At 41.1% G+C, this 24078-nt stretch overlaps 1 pseudogene; it reads right to left on the reverse strand.

The window, feature by feature from the left end:
• Positions 1-21815: 21815 nt before the first annotated feature.
• Positions 21816-22794, reverse strand: LOC101681195 (annotated as a pseudogene).
• Positions 22795-24078: the final 1284 nt, after the last annotated feature.

A 24078-nucleotide genomic window follows, 5' to 3' on the forward strand; every position in this document is an offset into this window, starting at 1 on the left:
GAAGTACTGGGCTTAGAAGTTTAACATATGAACTCTGGGGAGACATAACTCAGCCCAAAACACACATCTAGGGAGACTACGTGAAGAGGAGACTTGGAAGAAGTGAGTGTGCCTCTAAGATGTGGCTGAATGTGTGCTCAGAGGGTCGGACACCCTACTTCTGCCACTCAGTGGTAGCACGCATGCCATAGGCAAGTGCCCAGGAGTTTCTGAGAATGTTTCGGTGATGATCTGGAGAGTCCCAGAATTGCTGGGATATTGTAGCAATGTGGACAGTTTTTATTTCCCGGGTCTGCTACGCACCAACCACTACACCTCAGCGGCCGAGGGTTCCACTATGAACAAAAGGGGCAAAAACCTTTGCCCTCATGAAGCTTACATTCTGAGAGGGGAAACAGAACCAATAAGGTAAGTAAATAAAATCGTTAGAAAGAAAACAGCATTTCATGCTCTGATGCACCAAGTCGTGGCTTTCACACGATCATAAGCAGGTACACACCTGTGCCAAGGAGAAAGCTTGTGCGGTGGCCACGCATTGGTCACCTGCTGCAGGCACGCTGCCCATGCTCTGGCCACGCGCTGGCCACAGGCTCACCATGCGCTGGAGCTTGTGGGGAGGAGGCTAGAGCCCGCTCAGAACACCTCGGTGCTCACTGGGCAGGCCGGCCACGGGAGAAGCAGGAACGAAGGCAGCAGAGGTGGTTGGTGAGCAGGGGGCGGCGCCCTGGTGGCGCAAACACAGAAGGAACCCAGGAGATGCCCAGGAGGTTGACAGGCATCGGTAAGAGGGGTTCCAGGAGAAGGTAGGCTGGAGGTTTCTGAACCGAGTCTCCAGTGGAATTTTGGCAGGAGGAGGTGGGGGTCGTTGGGGCGTGAAAGCACTGGCGTTACTTGGGGAAGGTGTGTCCGTGTGTCCGTGTGTCCGGGAGGCCGGGAGATCGGGTGAACGCGGGAGGGTGAGCGCACCTGGCGGAGCTGAGGCAGCCTGGAGGGCAAGAGCTCCGGGACTCTGGTTGCCTGAGGCTGTCTCACTGCCAAGACACTGCTCCAGGCGTGTGTGCGTGTGTGTGTGCGTGTGTGCGCAGACGTAGACATTATACGTAAGTAACCACATGCATGGGACGCGTGACCGGCTCAGTCTGTTAAGTGTCTGCCTTCTGCTCGGGTCATGATCCTGGGGTCCTGGGATAGAGTCCCACATCCGGCTCCCTGCTCTGCAGAGCCTCTGTCTGCCCCTCCCCCTGCTTGTGCACGCTCTCTCCCTCTCTGACAAATAAAAAAGTAAAATCTTTAAAAAAAAAAAGTAACCTCATTCGCACACAGGCCCGTAACTTACCTCCACTATCTTCTCTGGATGGAAACGGCGTGGTGGTCACACCGCGTCACATGGGCTAGAGGGAAGGGCCCCATCAGATACCTGGCAGATTAATGGGACTGAAGTCCTGCAAATGCGAGTCAGAGGTAGAATTTACCGCACGGAAAGGGGCACACGCAGTCCTTGCAGTGGGAGACAGAGTTCCCCCATCCGACCCCCCTTCCCCCACACGGGGTCCACAGCCTAGTTCTCAGCCCTAGTTGGTACTGAGGGGGATTCTCCCAGCACCTTGCCTTGCCCATGATGTGTGCTCTCTGTCTGTCCCTCACTCCCCATGCTCCTCACCTCTCCCAGCTATCGGGGGACTTACTGCTACACACTGGCCCGCTTGTCAAGTGCAACAAAACCATGGACAGTTCCAGCACGTTCCTGAGCTGTTTATTGACGAACACTATGTGAACGTGGGTCAGTTTTCCAGGCATGGTACCCCTGGTGTGTCCAGGTCTGCCCGAGGCCGTGGCTGTAATTACTTTTCTCATTAGGCAAAGAACACAGATCTGGAGTGTATTATAATTTAATTATTACTGGTTGAGGCTAGAAAGCATTTTGCCTTAAGAAAAGATGCTTCTGGGTGGATGTACGTGGAGCTAAAGAATCGTGCAGGTACCAGTTTGGAAGCCTGAGCTTTAGGTCTTCCCCTCCCCAAACAGACTGGAAATCACAGACCTTCTGCTTTTGATGTGCATCAGGTGGCAGAAAGCTATTTGCCTGGAGTGTCAGGACTGGAGTGTCAGGGCTGGACTATCAGGACTGGACTGTCAGGACTGTCAGAACTGGAGTGTCAGGACTGGACTGTCAGGACTGGACTGTCAGGACTGTTAGAACTGGAGTGTCAGGACTGGACTGTCTGGGGTTTGCTGAAAACACAGCCCTGGTGCCTGAGAGAGGCGGGTGTGGGTTGATGTCTTGTCAAACCTGAGGAAGTTTAAAGACTCAGGCCCCTAGGAGAGCATCTTCCCAAGGGTGTCTTGGCCATCACCAGTCAGACTGGGGAGTTTCTGGGCCTACCCTATGTTTCAGACTTGGCCACTCAGCAAAGAGGGGGCTTTAAGACAAGTTCTGTAAGAAAAGAGGTGACATTTCAACTTTTTACCTATATGAGTGTGGTTGTAATTTTGCTGCTGTGACACTCGGCACAGCACCTGGGATATATGAACTATCCAATACGTGGTAGCGATTCATTTATCAATCTAAATTTGTATTGGTCATCTACTGTGGGCTGGCAGTGGCCCTGGGTATAGACATTTGTGAACAAGACAGACATGGTCATTGCCCTTGTGGAATTTTAGGGCCTACTGGAGAAACAGGAAATTTAAAAGGGAATTAAAAGGAATTAAACCTACCTGCTGATACATTGTAGCTTGAATGAGAAAGGATCAGAGGGAGTGGCAGGGTGTGCCAAGGCCCTGAGGCAGGAGTGCATTCGGTGCTTTGAAAAGGGGTCACTGGAGACTGGTCTTCAGAGTATAACTAACAGGTGAGGTAAGAGCACAGTAAGAAGCCAGAGGAGTAGGTGGGCGATTGTGTACAGGACAGTGGTGGGCCAATACACTCCCCTCCCCTGTCTTTGACTCAGGATGAGGCCAGATGATTTGTGGATAGGGCACAAGTGACAGTATTAGTGCCAAGCCTAGATCATAAGACACTTCATTCGGTTTTGTTCACTCTCTTGTACTTCAACCATTGCTATGAAAAGAACCTCCCCTGGACAGCTGCTGCCCTGTAAACCTGAGCCCCGGAATGAATATGTGTGGAGCAGACAGAGCTGCCCCAGCCAAGCCCAGCTGGGCTCCATCTGGGAGCAGAGACACCTGGTCCAACCCTGCCTCTGTTCACTGCTCCCTAGTTGACCTACACATCCATGAGAATGATTTACTGCATTCTCTATGACTTTGGGATCATTTATTATGTGGCATTTAAAAAGAGATTTTATTTATTTATTTGAGAGAGAGGGCAAGAGAGAGTACGGGGAGGAGCAGAGGAAGAAGGACAAGCAGACTCCATGCTGAGCTTGGAGTCCCACGGGGGGCTCGATCCCAGGACCCTGAGATCACAACCTGAGCTGAAATCAAGAGTCAGACGCTTAACCAACTGAGTCACCCAGGTGCCCCTATTATATAGCATTTTTGTGGCAATAACAAAACAGCTAGTAATGGGTGAAGCTGGGATTTGAGTCAACTTTAAGGCTTGGTTCTTAGTCGTCTCTTTCAAGAATAGATGATTTCATTTAAAATAGTCAATTTTTTAAAGTTTTCATTTTAATTCCAGTTAGTTAACATACAGTGTTATGTTAGTTTCAGGTGTACAATATAGTGACCCCCTGCATCATCCTGGGCTCATCACAACCAGAGCACTCCTTAACACCCGTCACCTTAAAACAGTCCATTTCTTAACCAGGCAATGATAAATGGAATTCGGATCTATCACACCAGAGAAAACAGAATTTGCCTATAGCTGTATCATAGAAGCCTTCACTAAAGATTATGATACAGTTAGCCCTCCCAGACTTTCTGCTTAGAGATAACACTGGGTGGGGGAACGCATACATAGTCTTCATGCCTTGGTTCAGGCCAAAGCTGTCCCAAAATATTTCTGCGTACCCTCTTGGTTTGGGTGAGGCAGGAGGAGGATGCAAGAAACCTTCATACTCTGTTTCTGACTTTTTAAGAAACCAGTCTAAAAGGCAAAAATGGTCTCACATATAAGTGTTTTCTGCTTCTAACACTTAGTTCCATAAAGATTACTCAGGTATAGCCAAGAAACCGAGGTATCACTGGAAATAAACATCAGACAATCACCTGTGCTCTTCTGACATGTAAATTTTGAGAAAAGCAGTTTGTAGAACTGAAGTAAAGAATAATCCCATTTAAAAAGCAGATAAATGCATAGAAGAAAGACAACCCCAGAATATGTAATGGTGGGATTTATTATTATTATTATTAAGTGGCTTTATTTTAATTTTTACTTGCCTAAATTTTCTATTTTATTCCAGTGACTACTCAACTCATTCAAACCTAATATTGTTTTCTCCTTGATGAAAAAAATTAGCTATAACATATTTTAAAGTATACTTGTTAAGTTTTACAAAGTTCTCTAAAATGAGTGTGAGCCCAAGACTGTTTTTTGAGCATTCCAGCTGCTAGCAGTTTGTTAAAAAAGAATGTTAAGTTTTTGGAAGTTAGGTTCTGAGCTGTAAAGCTGTAGGAAAATAGGGACCTTCGGGCTCCTGGCTGAATGTTGGTCCCCGAGCGGGGAGGGCTGGTTGTCATCTAGAAGGAGGAGGCAGGTTTAGTCCCTGTTTTAAAAAGTTCTCACAGCCCATCCGTCCCTTCTGGGGGACATATTCCTTTGGGACTGGACTTGAAGATCTCTGGGGCTTCTGAGGAAAAACACGAGACTCTAGGCTTATGAGTTACATCCTATCCTATCCAAGTCACTTTCCTGAAGGCAAGGTAAATCCTTGGATCCAAAAGTTGAGAAACTTTGTCAGGGGAGCAAGTTCGAAAGTGGCCACTAGATGGAGCCAGAGGATTGGCCGAGGAAGAGACACTTGTTTAAACTGTTGGGAAGGCTACGGAGGAAAATAGGATTGGAAAAGGAACTAGAAGGCAGAGATAGGATGCCTAAAAATCAACAGGGTTGAGGAAATGCCCTTGCCAGCACTCGATAGCTTTTTTCTTTATAATCTGGTATACAGTATGTTCTTGGTAAAAAATTTAGGAAATTTAGGGATGCCCGGGTGGCTTAGTTGGTTAAGCATCTGTCTTCAGCTCAGGTAATGATCCCAGGGTTCTGGAGTCAAGTCCCACATTGGGCTCCTGACTCAGCGAGGGGCCTGCACCTCCCTCTGCCTGCTGCTTCCCATGCTTATGCTCTCTCTCCCTGACAGATAAAGAAATAAGATCTTTATTTTAAAAAAAATTTAGGAAATTCAGGTAAAAAAAAAAAAAGAGGGGAAAAGAAGTCCTGTGTGGTCTCCAACCAAGACAACCCCCAATGATGTTTGCTCTCTGGCACCCAGAGTGCCACACAGCCACACAGCCACACAGCCCAGAGGCACACAGCTTGACTGTGGCCTCCGGGGAGACTTTGAACCAGACTGTCCAGCTAAACCCCTCCTGGGTTCCTGATCCTCAGAAACTGCTTTAAGCTTTGGAATCCAATGAACAAGATTTGTGGCCTCGCTGACCACCTACTAGCTGTGATCCTGCAGACAAGCCACTTCCCTTCTTTGAGCATCTAGTTCTTTGTAAGAATAACAGCATTGGGGCGCCTGGGTGGCTCAGTGGGTTAAAGCCTCTAACTTCGGCTCAGGTCATGATCCCAGGGTCCTGAGATCAAGCCCCAGATCAGGCTCTCTGCCCAGCAGGGAGCCTGCTTCCTTTCCTCTCTCTCTGCCTGCCTCTCTGCCTACAGATCTCTGTCTGTCAGATAAATAAATAAAATCTTTAAAAAAAAAAAAAGAATAACAGCATTGACTCATAATGCTGTGTGATATGATAGCATTTACTCATAGCTTTAAATGAGATACTATGTGCAAAACTCAAGATTAACTGCTAGCTTCTTCTCTGTATAGACAGAGGCAGGAAGTTTCCCTAGAGTAGATGTCTTTGTTCTGAGAAGTTAATTGAGTACACTGCTTAGTAATGGAGATGTAGTAAGTGTGGGGACTTATTATTATGATGTTTTTCAAGAGGTGGAGTAAAAAGTGCTTCCCCTTGGTATGAACAATTTTCATACAGAGCAAGGGGCTTTCTGGGAAGAAAGAGCCCAAACCCCCAACTTTTGGTCTGTAAGATTTACAATTAAGGAAACCTATTTAGGTGGTTCATGGTAACGTTGACTATGATCCATCAGCATAAATGAATATTAAAAGCCTCAAGAGGGAGCCCTCCATGAAGGAAAGAGGGACCAGTGTTGGTGATTATAGGTTCAGCACCAGGGTTTATGTGGGAAGCTTGATTTGGTGCAGCATGTGCCTGGAAACCCCTGTGGGTCCAACCATACTGGACTGTTGTGTTTTGGGGAACAATAGCTGAGCGTGTGAGAGTGGACAAAGAGAACTATGACCTTGGGGCTCACATGTGGACTCTAACCATGGCGTGACAGTGGTCTAGATCTGGGCAGCAGACCCATATCAATCAGATTACACTGGTCCAATTACATGGCAATGACCAAAGAGGGTGCCTAGTCAGATGTTTAATTCCTCTCTTCCTCCGTGGTCTTTGGCAGCAGGAGTCCTTTGGGCTAGGATTCCTCAGAAGTTCTTGGACAATCTGAGATGGAGATGAGGTTCAGCATTATGTGGGAGATAGTGGACTTCTGTTAATAAGGCAGGTGTGCCTTGAACCATTAGTTGGGTAAATAAAAGATGTGATTTAATTTGTGTTTTTGAGATGGTGAAATAGATGTTTTGGGTAAACTAACTGCCGTTATAACAAACAAGGCCCAGCTCTCAGTGGCTTAATAGTCATGCCACAGTTTAATGTGGTTGGCACCATTTAAGGACCCAGGCTGGTACAGGTTCCATCCCCTTTAACCCAAACCTCTTAAGGTCATTCAGAGTGTCACCTTCTAGCTGGAAGATGAGGAAGAGAAAGTGGAAGACACTGTGTGTGTGGGGGGGTTTCTATGGCCAAGTGTGGAAATGACATGTATCACTTTCACCTGCATTCCACTGACAGGGAAATAGCATTTAGCTGTTTACCAAGGAAGCAGAAAACTGCAGGTATCAGTGAGCACTGACGTTCTGTGCCATATTGGTCAATTCAGTGGATAAAGTGCACAGCACCGTGCCTGGTACCTAGCAGGGATTCCACAAAGGGTGGTATTGTCCACCCTTCCAGAGACACATGTCTGGGGAAGGGGGAGATGGGAAAGAAATGACCTCTGTGCTTCTGCACTGGCATGGCAACCCAGCAACTTCTCAATGTCTTGTTTTGTGGATCTAACAGAGGTGTTGGGAGGTGTTGAGTCCACGGGTGCACACTGTGGTTACGGGACGAGCCTGGAACCGCAGGCTCTGGCTCATCAGCGTTCTCACAGCCTCCAGTCATGCCTTTAATTACTTACCTACAGCTCCTGGGGATCTCAAAGAGGTAAAAAAACACTCAGCTCTGAAAAACCCCCTGAGGGATGACATTAATTTTCTTCTTTGCAAACTTTTCCTCGCTCTTTGCCTCAGCTCCTTAGAGTATAATTATTTGCCAAAGGCATCATGTCATAAAGCTGGGCATGGGCCACAGAAAGCAGGGACTGATCATCGACTGCACAGAGTGGAGAACTAATTGGCTCTTTTTCTTCCCTTGATGATGATTGTAGCAGCAGCGAACGTTTTCTGCCAAATGCAGAGAGGCTGATATCTGTGTTGTAGAGAATCAATGGAAACAGCTGAGAATACATGGATTCAAACAAGTCGTTATCATTTATACATGTATACTATCATGTTTGCACACTCTTGTTTGACCTGCCTTTTTTTTAGTTCATATATTTTTTCAATATCATACACAGGCTGCTGTAACAAATACCATCCTCAGTGGCTTAAACAACATGAGTTTAGTTTTCATAGTTCCAGAGGCGAGGCCAGAAGTACAAAATCAAGGTGCTGGTGGGTCTGGTTCCCTGGTGAGGGCTCTCTGCCTTGCAGAGCTGCCTTCTGCTGTGTCCTCACATGGTGCCAAGGGTATGTGAGGGGGACACAGTGTTCTCTCTCTCCTCCTCTTCTTAGAAACCTGCTAACCTCATCAAGAGGACCTGATGGTCACACAGTGTTCTCTCTCTCCTCCTCTTCTTAGAAACCTGCTAACCCCATCAAGAGGACCTGTATTGATAACAATACAGTGTTATCAACTATAGTCACCATGTTTTCCATCAGATTCTCTGACCTTATTCATCTTGTGGCTGAACCTTTGTTCCTTTTTCTCAGCCTGTCCCTAAGTCCCCAATGCCAGCTCTTGGCAACTACTTTTCTACTCTGTTTCCATGAGTTTGACTTAACTTTTTTTCTTTTAGATTCCACATATAAGTTATACCTTGCAGTATTTATTTGACTTTATTTCGCATAATGCCTCAAGGTCTACACATGTTATTGCAAATAGCAGGATTCCTTTCCTTCTTATGACTGAGTAATATTTCATTGTGTATTTATATACCAAATTCAATTATTGATGATTATCAATCATCAATCAATTGATGATTATCTTCCTTATCCATTCAATTATTGATGGATACTTAGGTTATTTCTTTGTTGGGAGGCTTTTGATTACTGATTCAATCTCCTTACTAGTCATTAGTTTGTTCAGATTTTCTCTTTCATCATGATTCAGTCTTAGAAGGTTGTTTATTTCTAGGAATTGATCCATTACTTTTAGAGTGTCCAATTTGTTGGCATATAATTGTTCATAGTAGTCTCTGAAAACCCTTTGTATTTTTGTGGTATCATTTGTTATTTCTAATTTTTTGAGTCCTGTCTTTTTTTTCTTCATAAGTCTTGCTAAAGGTTTGTCTATTACTTATTTCAGAAAACTACATCTTAGTTTCATTGATTTTTCCTATTTTTTAAAAATTAACATAATATATTACTTGCTTTAGGGGTACAGGTCTGTGAATCATCAGTCTTCTGCAATTCACAGCACTCACCATAACACATACCCTCCCCAATGTCCATCATCCAGCAACCCTATCCCTCCCCTCCCCACCCCCCAGCAACCTTCAGTTTGTTTCCTGAGATTAAGAGTCTCTTATGTGTCTCCCTCCCTGGTCCCATCTTGTTTCATTTTTTTTTTTTCCTCCTTACCCACCATGACCTCCCACCCTGCCTTTCAAATTCCTCATATCAGAGAGATCATATGATAATTGTCTTTCTCTGATTGACTTATTTTGCTTAACATAATATCCTCTTGGGGCGCCTGGGTGGCTCAGTGGGTTAAAGCCTCTGCCTTTGGCTCAGGTCATGATCCTGGGGTCCTGGGATCAAGCCCCACATCGGGCTCTCTGCTCAGTGGGGAGCCTGCTTCCCTTCCTCTCTCTCTCTGCCTGCCTCTCTGCCTATTTGTGATCTCTGTCAAATAAATAAATAAAATCTTTTTAAAAAACCACATAATACACTCTAGTTCCATCCACATCATTGCAAATGGGAAGATTTCATTTTTTATGGCTGCATAGTATTCCAATGTGTGTGTGTGTGTGTGTGTGTGTGTGTGTGTGTGTGTGTGTGTGTACTGCATCTAATTTATCCATTCATATGTTGATGGACATCTAGGCTCTTTCCATAATTTGGCTATTGTGGATATTGCTGCTATAAACATACTGGTGTACATATTCCTTTGGATCACTATGTTTGTATCTTTAGGGTAAATACACAGTAGTGTGATTGCTGGGTCACAGGATAGCTCTGTTTTCAACTTTTTGAGGAACTTCCATGCTGTTTTCCAGAGTGACTGCACCAGCTTGCATTCCCACCAACAGTGAAGGAGGGCTCCACTTTCTCCACATTCTTTCCAACATCTGTCATTTCCTGACTTGTTAATTTTAGCCATTTTGATTGTTGTGAGATGATACCTTCCTGTGGTTTTGATTTGTATTTCCCTGATGCCAAGTGATGTTGAGAACTTTTTCACGTGTCTGTTGACCATTTGGATGTCTTCTTTGCAGAAATGTCTGTTCATATCTTCTGCTCATTTCTTGATTGGATTATTTGTTCTTTAGGTGGTGAGTTTGATAAGGTCTTTATAGATTTTGGATACTAGCCCTTTAACTGATATGTCATTTGCAAATATCTTCTCCCATTCTTTTGGTTGTCTTTTGGTTTTGTTTACTGTTTCCTTTGCTGTGCAAAAGCTTTTGATCTTGATGAAGTCCCAAGAGTTCATTTTTGCCCTTGCTTTCCTTGCTTTTGGCAACATATCTAGGAAGAAGTTGCTGTGACTGAGGTCAAAGAGGTTTCTGCCTGTGTTTTTCTCAAGGATTTTGATGGATTCTTTTTTAACACTGCGGTTTTTCATCCCTTTATGTGTGGTGTAAGGAAATGGTCCAGATTCATTCTTCTGCATCTGGCTGTCCAGTTTTCCCAATACCATTTGTTGAAGAGACTATCTTTTTTCCATTGGAGAGCCTTTCCTGCTTTGTCATAGATTAGTTAACCACAGTTAACCTTCAACAGTTGAAGGTCCATTTCTGGGATCTCTATTCTGTTCCATTGATCTTTGTGTCTGTTTTTGTGGCAGTACCGTACTGTCTTGATGATTACAGCATTGTAATAGAGCTTGAAGTCTGGAATTGTGATGCCACCAACTTTGGCTTTCTTTTTCAACATTCCTCTGGCTATTCGGGGTCTTTTCTGGTTCCATATAAATTTTAGGAGTATTTGTTCCATTTCTTTGAAAAAAGTAGATGGTATTTTGATAGGGATTGCATTAAATGTGTACATTGTTTTAGGTAACATGGACATTTTCACAATATTTGTTCTTCCACTCCATGAATATGAACATTTTTTCATTTCTTTGTGTCTTCCTCAGTTTCTTTCATAAGTACTTTATAGTTTTCTGAGTACAGATTATTTGCCTCTTTGACTAGGTTTATTCTCAAGGATCTTATGGTTTTGGGTACAATTGTAAATGGGATTGACTCCATAATTTATCTTTCTTCTGTTTTGCTGTTGGTGTATAGAAACGCAACTGATTTCTGTGCATTGATTTTCTATGCTGACGCTGAATTCCTGTATGAGTTCTAGTAGTTTTGGAGTTGAGTCTTTTGAGTTTTCCACATAAAGTATCATATCATCTGCAAAGAGTGAGAGTTTGACTTCTTTGCTGATTTGGATGTCTTTAATTTCATTTAGTTGTCTGATTCCTGAGGTTAGGACTTCTAGTACTATGGTGATAGTGGACATCTATGCCTTGTTCCTAACCTTAGGGGAAAAGCTCTCAGCCCCCCTCCCCCATTGAGAATGATATTCTCTGTGGGTTTTTCATAGATGGCTTTGATCATTTGATCTTGTATTTCTACACTGTGAAGAGTTTTAGTCAAGAAAGGTTGCTGTACTTTGTGAAGTGATTTTTCAGCACCTATTAAGAATATCATATGGTTCTTGTTCTTTCTTTTATTAATATATTGTATCACATTGATTGATTTGCAGATGTTGAACAAACCTTGCAGCCCAGGAATAAATCCCACTTGGTTGTGGTGAATAATCCTTTTAATGTACTGTTGGATCATATTGGCTAGCATTTTGGTGAGAATTTTTGCATCCATGTTCATCAAGGATATTTGTCTGTAATTCTCCTTTTTGATGGGGTCTTTGGCTTTGAGATCAAGGTAATGGTGACTTCATAAAATGAGTTTGGAAGTTTTCCTTCCATTTCTATTTTTTGGAACAGTTTCAGGAGAATATGTATTAATTCTTTAAATGTTTTGTAGAATTCCCCTAGGTATCCATCTGGCCCTGGGCTCTTGTTTCTTGGGGATTTTTGATGACTACTTCAATCTCTTTACTGGTTATGGGTCTGTTCAGGTTTTCTATTTCTTTCTGGCTCAGTTTGGTAGTTTATATGTCTCTAGGAAAGCACCCATATCTTCCAGATTGTTAAATTTGCAGGTGTATAGTTTTTCATAATATGTTCTTATAATTGTATTTTATTGGTGTTGGTTGTGATCTCTCCTCTTTCATTCATTTTATTTATTTGGTCCTTTCTCTTTTCTTTTTGATAAGTCTGGCCAGAGGTTTATCAATCTTATTAATTCTTTCAAAGAACCAGCTCCTAGTTTCATTGATTTGTCCTATTGGTTTTTTTGGTTTCTATTTCATTGATTTATGCACTGATCTTTATTATTTCTCTTCTCCTGCTAGGTGTAGGTTTTATTTGCTGTTCTTTCTCCAGTTCCTTTAGGTATAGGGTTAGGTTGTATACTTGAAACTTGTCTTATTACTTGAGAAAGGCTTATATTTCTATATACTTTCCTCCCAGTATTGCCTTTGCTGTGTCCCAAAGATTTTGAACAGTTGTGTTTTCATTTTCATTTTCATCTGTTTCCATGAGTTTTTAAAAATCCTTCTTTAATTTCCTTGTTGATCCATTCATTCTTTAGTAGGATGCTCTTTGGTCTCCACAGATTTGAGTTCTTTCCAACTTTCCTCTTGTAGTTGAGTTCTAGTTTCAAAGAATTGTGGCCTGAAAATATTTAGGGAATGATCCCAATCTTTTGGTACCATTTGAGACCTGATTTGTGGCTCAGGATGTGATCTGTTCTGGAGAATGTTCCATGGGTACTCGAGAAGAATGTGTATTCTGTTGCTTTGGGATGGAGTATTCTGAATATAGCTGGAATGTCCATCTGGTCCAGTGTGTCATTTAAAGCCTTTATTTCCTTGTTGATCTTTTGTTTAGATGATATGTCCATTTCAGTGAGGAGCATGTTAAAGTCCCCTACTATTAGTGTATTTTTGTTGATGTGTTTCTTTGATTTTGTTATTAATTGGTTTATATAATTGGCTGCTCCCATGTTAGGGGCATAGATATTTACAATTTTTAGATCTTCTTGTTGGATAGACCCTTTAAGTATGATATAGTGTCCTTCCTCATCTCTTATTATCGTCTTTGGCTTAAAATCTAATTTGTCTGATGTAAGGATTGCCACCCCAGCTTTCTTTTGATGTCCATTAACATGATAATTTTTTTCACCCCTTACTTTAAATCTGGAGGTGTCTTTGGGTCTGAAATGAGTTTCTTGCAGACAGCATGGTGATGGGTCTTGTTTTTTTTTTGTTTTTTTTTTTTTTTTTTTTAAATCCATTCTGGTACCCTGTGTCTTTTGATTGGGGCATTTATCCCATTTACATTCAGGTTAACTATTGAAAAATATAAATTTAGTGCCATTGTACTGTCTGTAAAGTGACTGTTACTGTATATTGTCTCTGTTCCTTCTGGTCTATGTTACTTTTAGGCTGCCTCTTTGCTTAGAGGACCCCTTTCAATATTTCCTGTAGGGTTGGTTTGGTGTATTCAAATTCTTTAAGTTTTTGTCTTGGAAGCTCTTTACCTCTCTATTTTCAGTGACAGCCTAGCTGGGTATAGTATTCTTGGCTGCATACTTTCCTCATTTATTGCTCTAAATATATCATGTCAGTCCTTTCTGGCCTGCCAGGTCTCTGTGGATAGGTCTGCTGCCAATCTAATATTTCTCCTGTTGTATTTTACAGACCTCTTGTCCCGAGCTGTTTTCAGGATTTTCTCTTTGTCACTGAGACTTATAAGTTTAACTATTAGATGATGGGGTATTGACCTATTTTTATTGATTTTGATTTTGGATTTGATCTGGATTTTGATGCTTGTTCCCTTTGCCAAATTAGGGAAATTCTCTGTTATAATTTGCTATAACATGCCTTCTGCCCCTGTCTCTCTTTCTTTTTTCTTCTGGGATCCAAATTATTCTAATATAGTTTCATCTTATGGTATCACTTATCTCTTGAATTCTCCTTTCGTGGTCTGGTAGTTGTTTATCTCTTTTTCTCAGCTTCTTATCCTCCATCATTTGATCTCCTATATCACTAATTCTCTCTTCTTCCTCCTTTGTCCTAGCAATAAGAGCCTTCATTTTTGATGGCACCTCATTAATAGCTTTTTTAAAATTTCAACTTGATTAGATTTTAGTTCTTTTATTTCTCCAGAAAGGGATTCTCTAGTATCTTCCATGCTTTTTTCCAAGCCCATCTAGCACCTTGATAATCATCATTCTGAACTCTAGTTCTGACATCTTACTAATGTCCATATTGACTAAGTCCCTAGCTGTCAGTACTGCCTCCTCTTATTTTTTTGAGGTTTTTCTGCCTTGTCATTTTATCCAGATAAGAATAGATGAATGAGAGAATAAAATACTAAAAAGGTAGCAGACCCCCCAAAAATATACACTAACCAAATTGGAAGAGACCCAAAACTGGGGGGAGAAGAAAGGAGAGAAAAAAAAAATCTCTCTGTGTGTGTTTGAGAGTATATACATATACATATATATTAATTAGACTGGTGAATCGATCAGGGTCACACACTTGATTTTGGTGTATTTGGTCTGTTAGAAAAAACTGCCTCCCAGGAATTTAAAGAATGAAAAACATATATATACAAAAATAAGGGTAAACATGATGAAAGGATGGAATATGAATGTAAAGATGAAAATTAAAAAAGATTCTAAAAAAGGAATTGATAAGAAGTTGGTTGAAAAAAGAAAAAAAAGGAAACAATGTAATCAGGCTGGAGACTAGAACAAAGCCATGTGCTAGATTTAGGGTATATTTTGATCTGTTAGAAGAAACTGTATCCCAAAATTTTAAAGAAAGAAAAACCTATATGTATACAAAAATAAGGTTAAATACAATGAAGGGATAGAATATGACTATTACAATGAAAATTAAAAAAAGATTTTTGAAAAAGTATTGATAAGATAAAATGGTTAAAAAAGTTAAAATAGGAAAGAGGAAAAATTTAAAAAATAGAATAAGAAAAAAATAAAATTAAAAAATTTGACTTTGAAAGACTAAAGAATCATGGGAAAAACCCATGAATTCTGTGCTGTATTCCCATAGCTCTGAAGTTTTGCAGTTCTCATTGACTGGTGAACTTGGTCTTGGCTGGATTTTCTTGTTCATCTTCTGGGGGAGGGGCCTGTTGCAGTGATTCTCAAATGTCTTTGCCCGAGGTGGAATTATACTGTCCTTGCCAGGGGCCAGGCTAAATAATCTGCTCAGTTTTGCTCTCAGAAGCTTTTGTTCCCTGAATGCATTCTGTACAGCTTTGGAGGATGGGAATGAAAATGGTGGCTTCCCAATATCCAGCTCTGTAGGAGCTGAGAGCTCAGGGCCCAACTCCTCAGTGCACCCTCAGAGAAAAGCGGTCAATCACTCCTGTCACCCTGGTCTCTGGTTGTGTTCTGTGCTAACCTCGCCTGTGACCCAGTGTTTCTATCTTTGGAGCACAGCCTCATCTGGAGTCTCTAAACCCAGCAGATTCCTGCAGCACACTCCTGTGCTACTCCTCCTGGAGGAGGAAGGAGGGGGTCTTCCTGGATATGCCACTTGTGGGGTCCCCGTTTTGTGAGATTAAGAGTCACTTATGGTTTGTCTCCCTCCCAATTCCATCTTGTTTCATTTATTCTTCTCCTACCCACTTAAGCCCCCATGTTGCATCACCACTTCCTCATATCAGGGAGATCATATGATAGTTGTCTTTCTCTGCTTGATTTATTTCACTAAGCATGATACGCTCTAGTTCCATCCATGTTGTTGCAAATGGCAAGATTTCATTTCTTTTGATGGCTGCATAGTATCCCATTGTGTATATATACCACATCTTCTTGATCCATTCATCTGTTGATGGACATCTAGGTTCTTTCCATAGTTTGGCTATTGTGGACATTGCTGCTATAAACATTCGGGTGCACGTGCCCCTTTGGATCACTACGTTTGTATCTTTAGGGTAAATACCCAATAGTGCAATTGCTGGGTCATAGGGCAGTTCTATTTTCAACATTTTGAGGAACCTCCATGCTGTTTTCCAGAGTGGCTGCACCAGCTTGCATTCCCACCAACAGTGTAGGAGGGTTCCCCTTTCTCCGCATCCTCGCCAGCATCTGTCATTTCCTGACTTGTTTATTTTAGCCATTCTAACTGGTGTGAGGTGATATCTCATTGTGGTTTTGATTTGTATTTCCCTGATGCCGAGTGATATAGAGCACTTTTTCATGTGTCTGTTGGCCATCTGGATGTCTTCTTTGCAGAAATGTCTATTCATGTCCTCTGCCCATTTCTTGATTGGATTATTTGTTCTTTGGGTGTTGAGTTTGCTAAGTTCTTTATAGATTCTGGACACTAGTCCTTTATCTGATATGTAAAAAAAAATTTACCAGAAGGCAAGAAAAAAAACAAAAAATGAAAAAGAAAAAAATTAAATTAACTGCAAGACTAAAAAAAATCACAGGGAAAAAGCCATGAGTTCTGTGCTTTGCTTTCTCCTCCTCTGGAATTCTGCTGCTCTCCTTGGTATTGAAACCGCACTCCTTGGTAGGTGAACTTGGTCTCAGCTGGATTTCTTGTTGATCTTCTGGGGGAGGGGCCTGTTGTAGTGATTCTCAAGTGTCTTTGCTCCAGGCGGAATTGCACCGCCCTTACCATGGGCCGGGGTGAGTAATCCGCTCAGGTTTGCTTTCAGACGCTTTTGTTCCCTGAGCGCTTTCCGTAGAGTTCCGGAGGACGGGAATACAAATGGCGGCCTCCTGGTCTCCGGCCCGGAGGAGCCCAGAGCCCAGGGCCCCACTCCTCAGTGCGCCCTCAGAGAACAGCGCCCAGTTACTCCCGTCTGCCTGACCTCCAGCCGCGCTCCGAGCTCACCGAGCCTGCGACCAGTTCAAGGTAACCCCAAGCTGTGAGCTTACTGTCGGCTCTGTCTCTGTAGCCGGCTTTCCCGTTCCAATACCCGCAAGCTCTGCGACACTCAGACACCCCCGATCCTTCTGTGACCGTGCGGGACCTGAGGCCATGCTGACCCCGCGTGGGCTTCGCCCCTGTTTAGCCTCTGGAGCAATGTCCCTCAGCGGAACAGACTTTTAAAAGTCCTGATTTTGTGCGCCGTTGCTCCGCCGCTTGCCGGGAGCCGGCCCCTCCCCCCGGGGTCTATCTTCCCGTTGCTTTGGATTCACTTCTCTGCCGGTCCTACCTTTCAGAAAGTGGTTGTTTTTCTGTTTCCAGAATTGCTGTTCTTCTTCTCTTTGATCTGCCGATGGATTTTCAGGTGTTTGCAATCTTTAGATAAGCTATCTAGCTGATCTCCGGCTAGCTGAAGTAGTCTCAGCCTGCTACTTCTCCGCCATCTTGACTCCCCTTTTCCTATTATTTTTTAAAACATCTATTTCGCTTGTTTCTGCTCTGATCTTTATTACTTCCTTCTTTCTACTAATTTTGGATGTTGTTTGTTCTTTTTCTAGTTTTCTGAGGTATAAAGTTAGGTTGTTTATTTGAGATCATTCTGTTTTCTTAAGGTAGGTATTTATCACTATGAATTCTCTTAGAAGTGCTTTTGCTACATCATATACATTTTGGTATGTTGTGTTTCTGTTTCTGTTTTGTAGTCTCAAAGATATTTTTAAAATTTCTCTTTTAATTTCTTCTTTGAGCCATTAGCTATTCAGTAGCATATTGTTTAATCTCCATATATTTGTGAATTTTTCAGTTCTCATAATTGATTTCTAGTTTCATACCATTGTGGTCAAGAGAGGTGCTTGATATGATTTCAGTCTTCTCAAATATATTAAGGCTTGTTTCGTGGTCTCACATATGATCTGTCCTAGGGAATATTCCATGTTTCCATGAGAAGAATGTGTATTCTTTTGCTGTTGGGTGGAATGTTCTGCAAATGTGTTATGTCACGATGGTCTAACATGTAGTTTAACTCCAGTGTTTTCTAATTGATTTTATGTCTGGATGATCTTCCATTTATAAAAGTGGGGTATTTAAATCCCCTAGTATTATTTTATTATTATTTCTCCCTTCAGGTCTTTTAATATTTGCTTTATATATTTAGATCTTTCTACTTACAAATGTATCTTCTTTATCATTGTATAATGACCTTCTTTGTTTTTTATTATAGTCTTTGTTTTAAAGTCTATTTTATTTATGTAACTATAGCTATCCCTGCTTTCTTTTGGTTTCTGTTTGCATGGAATATTTTTTCCATCCATTCCCTTTAGGTCTGTGTAGTGACTAACATAACACACTAAATTTTTTTTTTTAAAAGCTGAAGGGAGAATTTTGTAAACAGTTTATAAAGTTGGGTCTTATTTTTTAATACATTCAGCCACTCTATGCCTTTGATTGGATAACTTAGTCCATTTATGTTTAGAGTAGTTATTGGTAGGTATGGACTAACTATTGCCATTTTGTTCATTGTTTCCTGGCTCTTTGTAATTCTTTTTTCCTTTCTTCTTGTGTTGCTCCTTTTTTGTGATGATTTTCTATAATGGTGTTCTTAGATTCCTTTCTCTTTATCTTTTGTGTATTCATTACAAGTTTTTGTTTTGTGGTTATCATGAAGTTTACATAAAACATCTTGTATTAATAATAGTCTATTTTAAGCTCATACCAACTTAAGTACAAATATATATTAAAGCTCTACATTTTTAATCCCCACCCATTTTATATTTTTGATGTCACAATTTACGTCTTTTTATCTTGTGGATCCATTAATGAATTTTAGTAGTTATAGTTATTTTTAGTACTTTTGTCTTTTAACCTTCATATTAGAGTTATAAGAGATTTACCTATCACTGTTACAACACTGGAATATTCTGAATTTAACTGTATTTTACCTTTGCCAGTTAGATTTATACCTTCCTATGCTTTCATGTTATTAATTAGTGTTCTTTCAATTTAGCTTAAAGAGCTCCATTTAACATTTCTTTTTTTTTTTTTTTAAAGATTTTATTTATTTGTCAGAGACAGAGGGAGAGAGAGTGAGCGAGTGAGCACAGGCAGACAGGGAGGCAGGCAGGGACAGAGGGAGAAGCAGGCTCCCTGCCAAGCAAGGAGCCTGAAGTGGGACGCAATCTCAGGACCCTGGGATCATGACCTGAGCCAAAGGCAGCTGCTTAACCAACTGAGCCACCCAAAGCGTCCCTCCCTTTAACATTTCTTGTAAGGCTGGTCTAGTGGTGAAGATTCCTTCAGTTTTTGCTTGTCCAAAAAACTCTTTCTCTCTCCTTCAATTCTGAAAGACAGCTCTGCCAAGTCAAATATTATTGGTTGGCATTTTTTTTCTTTTTCTTTTTGTTTTTTTTTAAAGATTTTATTTATTTATTTCTCAGAGAGAGAGAGCGAGCAAGAGTGAGCACAGGCAGACAAAGTGGAAGGCAGAGTCAGAGGGAGAAGCAGGCTCTCTGCCGAGCAAGGAGCCTGATGTGGGACTCGATCCCAGGATGCTGGGATCATGACCTGAGCCGAAGGCAGCTGCTCAACCAACTGAGCCACCCAGGCGTCCCGGCATTTTTTTTTTTTTTTTCCTTTCAGCACTTTGAATATATCATGCATTCCCTTCTGGACTGCATAGTTTCTGTGAAAAATATGCTAATCACCTAATGAGGGTTCCTTAATATGCAACATGGTATTTTTTTCTTGCTGCTTTAAAGATTCTTTAACTTATGAAAACTTAATTATAAAGTGTCTCAGTGTGGGTCTCTTTGGAGTCATCTTATTTGGAACTGTCTGAATTTCCTCAGTCTGGATGTCTATTTCCTCCCTTAGGTTAGGGAAGTTTTCATTATTTCTTTGAATAAGCACTCTGTCTCTTTATTTCTCTCTTTTTCTTCTGGGAACCCTGTAATGAGAATATTGGTCTCTTTAGTGATATCCTGTAAGTCCCTTATGCTATATTCTCTCTTTTTTATTCTTTTTTCTTTTTACTCCTGTTTGAATGAATCCCACTGCCCTATCTTTGAGTTCACTGATTCTTTGTTTTACTTGATGTGGTCTCGTATTAACCTCTATTGAATTTTTTAGTTCAGTTTCTGCATTCTTTAGCTCTGTGAGTTCTCTTTGGTACTTTCTTATATTTTTGTTGAAAATATCACTTTGTTCATGCATTGTTCTCCTAACCTTGGTGATCATATTTATGAACATTATTCTAAACTCTTTTACTTATTTATTTATTTATTTATTTATTTTTTATATTCTGAATTCTTTATCAGATAAATCACTTAAATCCATTCATTATGACCAGTTTCGGGAGTTTTATCTTGCTTTTTTGATCGGAACACATTCCTCTATTTCTCTGTTTTTCTTGACTCTCTGTTGGTTTTTGTGCATTAGATAAAACCGTCACCTCTCCTAGACTTTTTAAAAGATTATTTATTTATTTATTTACTTAAATGTTTACTTATATTATTATGTTCAATTAGCTCACATGTAGTATATTGTTAGTTTTTGATGTAGTCACCTCTCCTAGTCTTTTTTTTTTTTTTAAAGATTTTATTTATTTGACAGAGAGAGATCACAAGTAGGCACAGAGAGAGAGAGAGAGAGAGAGAGAGAGGAGGAAGCAGGCTCCATGCTGAGCAGAGAGCCTGATAGGGGACTCAATCCCAGAACTCTGAGATTATGACCTGAGCCGAAGGCAGAGGCTCAACCCACTGAGCCACCCAGGCGCCCCACCTCTCCTAGTCTTGATGAAGTGGTGTTTTGTAGAGAATGAACCTAATCATTCAGTCTGGCCTGTGCTTTTGGTCGTTTCGCAAACCTGTGTGCAGGATGCTTTCTTTGTGTTTAGTAGCCTTCAGTAGACGAGTGTGTGCCAAGATTTATAAGTGTCCCAAAAGGGAAGATCTCATCAGCTCCAGGAAACAGATTGAAAACTATATCCTCAGGCAGCAACTTTAGAGGAAGGAAATAAGCCTCTTTCAGGGAAAGGCTGGGAAGTGGGCATTTCTTGGGGCTAGCTGGTTAAGAAGAGTTTCATTGTTTGATGTAGTCCAATGGGACCAGTGAATTCAAGCTCCACTGCCCACCAGAGTCAGGTGGTGGAAGGGGGCATATTCTGGGGAGCAGCCTAAAAACCTGGGTACCAGATATGTGTATAAGCTCCTGCCAGGGAGACACTGATGACTTGGAATGGGCCAGTGGGTGAAGGTGGAGATGGTGTCCAGTGACCTTCTTGGTTTCTGGGGAAGATTGCAGTCAGGCCCTACTGTGCTAAATTAGAAGCCTGATGCTTAAGCATCAGCTTTTAAAGTATACAGATAAGCCTCTTTCAGGAAAGACTTGGAGATAGACATTTCTGTCTGCTTCCTCTGGCTGAGGCTTGGGGAAATAGCCTCAATGTGTTCTCATGAGCCCATTAACTGTTTCTTTGCTATAATTTTGGGGTCTCATGGATGCAAGCCTTGTTGGCTTTCAGAGATCCTTACCATTGACAAAATGTGTTTACTTTCAATTTCACCTCATGTAATTCTCTATATAACCCTGGGAAGTGGTAGGAAATGTAGTTATCTGCATTTTAAAATAAGATTTAAAACAGACCAAAGGATAGCAAGATCAATGTCAACATTTGTTTTTGGTATCATTCCTTTATGTTTTAATATCATTCCAATATTTTGATATTATTTATTTATATTACCTTATTAGAATACATATGCCTGACATTCCACATCAGTTAGAGTTATTACTCAGAGGCAACAGTACTTACTATACATTATGTAATGGACTGTGTTTAGGTGTCAGAGTTCTCTGCAGAAACATTTAATCCACTCAGGGTGATGAGTATATCTCTTTGCCTAACGTCAGACTACTAGTAACTAGTAGAATAGGCCCTTCAAGCTAGGTCTTTAGACTTCAAATGCAGAACTATGCTATATTGTATTGTTTCTCATGGGATAAGGTTTAAGGGATGATGGTTGACTTGTTCCCAGCAACTCATGTGGAAACTGGTACAACTGAGGCTATAGCAATCCCATTGAGTTTCATACCAGAGTCTCTCTTATTTCTAACCAACAAGTTTTCCATCCACAGTCTCTTCATGGCATTTTTCATTTCCATGTTTCTCAGGGTGTAGATCAGGGGGTTTAACATGGGTGTAATGATGGTATAGAACACAGCCACCATCTTGTCCTCAGTAAAAGTGGTGGAAGGCCTTAGGTAGATGAAGAGGCAGGGGTCAAAAACAAGATCACCATAATGTGGGAAGCACATGTGGACAGGGCCTTGTGCCTCCGTCTGATGAATGAGTCTTAAAGGAAAGCAAGATGACAATGTAAGAGCCTACAAGAATGACAAAGTAGCTCAGGGACATCATGCCACTGTTGACTATCACAATGAGCCCTACCACATATGTGTCTGTGCAAGCTAGCTTCAGTAAAGGGTGGACATCACAGAAATAGTGGTCAATCAGGTTGGGGCCACAGAAAGGCAATTGTACAGTGAGGATGGTCTGGATAAAGGAATGCACAAGCCCTCCTAACCAGCAGGTTACCACCAGTATGGAGCAGACCTTTCGATCCATGATGGTCATATAGCATAGAGGCTTACAGATAGCCACATACCTGTCATAGGCCATCAGTGTGATAATGAAGATCTCTGTGCAGCCAAAGACACGGCAGAAAAAAAGCTGCACCATACAACCGACAAAAGAGATGCTCTTGACTTTGGCTTGGGAATCAACAATCAGCTTGGGGGCTGTAACAGAGGAATAGCCTTTGTCCACAAAGGATAGGAAGCTAAGGAAGAAGTACATTGGAGAGTTGAGAGTTGGACTCCTTTGAGTGGTCATTATAATGAGAAAATTTCCAGTCATGAGGATCATATAAAAGAATAATAACAAAAAGAAGCATAGTTGTTATACTTTCTCATTTTGGGAAAGACCCATGAAGATAAATTCAGTAACATTATTTTCCATGGAACCTGGGAATTTCACGAGAGAAATACAGTTTGACTTTACCTATAGGGGGAAAAAAAAAAACCCAAGAAGGATAATTAGATTTGGGCACATAGTATCACAACATTATTATTTAAAAAAAATTATTCTCAAAATTTCTTTCTCACTTTAAGGTACTAGTTTGGGTAAAGTCTCTCTCTCTCTCTCTCTCTCTTTTTTTTTTTAAATTAACATATAATGTATTATTTGTTTCAGGGGTACAGGTTTGTGATTCATCAGTCTTACACAATTCACAACGCTCACCATAGCACACAACTTCCCCAATGGTCTGTTTCTTAAAATTACCAGGGATAGAGGTGCTGGCGGGAGAAGAGAGAGAGAGAGAGAGACACACACACATACAGAGAGACAGAAAGACAGAGAGAAAGAAAGGGGGGAAAAAAAGAACTGACAGGCTTTGAACAGATTTAGGGATAGTCTTGTAGTCTTGGCTCTCTTCTTAAGTGTCAGTTGTCTGACAGAATTTATTGTTGCACCAGAATTTAAATTAAATCTCTGTGTTAAATCAAGGTTCCAAGTGGCAACCTCTAGTCTCTTCATCTGAGGATGCTTTTCATCCATTTTCCAGTTGGTGTATGGAATCTACAAAAGTAAGCACACACACATACACATTTGTGATCATATATATATAAGTCTTAAAATGTGCACTTTAAGTCAAACCCAGGATGTAATTACCTTTTTATGAGACTCCTTGGGCTCCCAAATTCCTGATAGACTGACTGGCTTTGTCATATTTTTGATTATCCCAGAACTTCACTCTTTGTCCCTTCTTATATGTCTAAAAGTTGGGAAATATGTATAGAGTCTTCAGGAAAAGGGACTACCATCTTCAAGATGCTAAGGCTTCAGATCCTAGTTGACATTAGTTGTTATAAAATATGGAAATGAATTGACTCTCAAGTAGGTTTAGATCTTTTAGATCTTAACAATGACCAACTGTGAGTTCTGGGACAAGTTACGTACATTGATAGAGACCCAGTTACTTTGGTCATTTGGTATAACTGCTACATGCATACCAGGGTCTCCTTTGCTTTGGCCTATGTCATGGACTTTGGGATGATCATTTCATTCTGATGCCATTGAATGCAGTTTCTTTGTTTCATTATCCCTGTATACCTTTGAACCAAAAGATGTGTGAAGGGGAGACAATGTGTATCTTTATCTTTGTATTGCCTGAATACAAATACTACTCTCATAAGTTTGACAATTCATTTAAACTTCAATTTCTTCATCCTTCAAATGGAA

This window comes from Mustela putorius, unplaced genomic scaffold, assembly GCF_011764305.1.
Source record: "Mustela putorius furo isolate JIRA1106 unplaced genomic scaffold, ASM1176430v1.1 tig00000127_pilon_pilon_pilon, whole genome shotgun sequence".
In the NCBI taxonomy this organism is placed as follows: domain Eukaryota; kingdom Metazoa; phylum Chordata; class Mammalia; order Carnivora; family Mustelidae; genus Mustela; species Mustela putorius.